The sequence below is a fragment of the Octodon degus genome, unplaced genomic scaffold (assembly GCF_000260255.1).
Source record: "Octodon degus isolate 3935 unplaced genomic scaffold, OctDeg1.0 scaffold00139, whole genome shotgun sequence".
Classification (NCBI taxonomy): Eukaryota; Metazoa; Chordata; class Mammalia; order Rodentia; family Octodontidae; genus Octodon; species Octodon degus.
This window is the reverse complement of record NW_004524715.1, coordinates 6,989,963-6,990,977: the sequence shown is the minus strand read 5'-3', so window position 1 is coordinate 6,990,977 and position 1,015 is coordinate 6,989,963.

Below are 1,015 nucleotides of genomic sequence, written 5' to 3'. Positions count from 1 at the left end.
ATTTTGAATCCGACCTTGGATATCAAGTGCTGTCTTTCTGTCTAGATTATTTTGTACAGCCTCAATTTAAGCTACCTTTCCCCAGTCTTTTCTTCCCATTTCCATGCTTATTCATGCACATACATGCTTGCATATGCACACACAAACACACATACATAGGGCTTCAATAAGCATTTTATTCTTGCTTGTAACGTGAATTCTTCTCCTCAAAGAGGAACACAGTACTACAGTACTGAAGAAGTTATCAACACAAGGATTTAAGAGCCAGCCAAATGGTTGAGCAGATTAAAGTGCCTTCTTAGTCAGATGCAGGGACCAGGGCTTGATCCCCAGCATGCCATGCCAGCCCCACATCCAGAGCGTGCTGAGATGGCTACTGAGACTGGGCGTGGTGGTGCATATCTGTAATCCCAGCACTTGGGAGGCTGAAAACAGGAAGATCACTACATGTCAGACAAGTGTTTAAGCAAAGAGAATGAAATAAAAGACTGAAGTATACATGTTGGGCAAGTTACTCCTACAGAGAAGACTGGTTTGAACTTGATGCAAGGATAGTTCTTCATATAGCTTCTACCATACATCTTTTCCCAAATAATTGTCCCCTTCCTTCAAGAAATATTTGGTGAGTGAATGCATGAATGTGACTAAGACGAGAAAGATGTCTTGAAGTTATGTGCTGTATGGTATAGGCCTGAAGCACATTTCTCAAAGCTTTAAATATCTTTCCAATGAAGCTTGATTCATAACTAAGAATTCCTCTTGATATCAGTGAAGTTACTGTAAATTTCATCGTAAGTCATTTTTTTAAAGAATGCTCAAAATTTTATTTTTTTCAAACTTTTATTGAAAAACAGATAGCAATGAGACAGTTTCAAATCAAATCGGAAGTACAGATTCAAAAAATAACACACTGCATATAATCTTCTTAGTGGTTAATTGCTGTACAAGATGCGGACTTGTGATCCTATTTACAAATACCATTAGAACAAATCATTCTATTCATTAAGAGAATGCA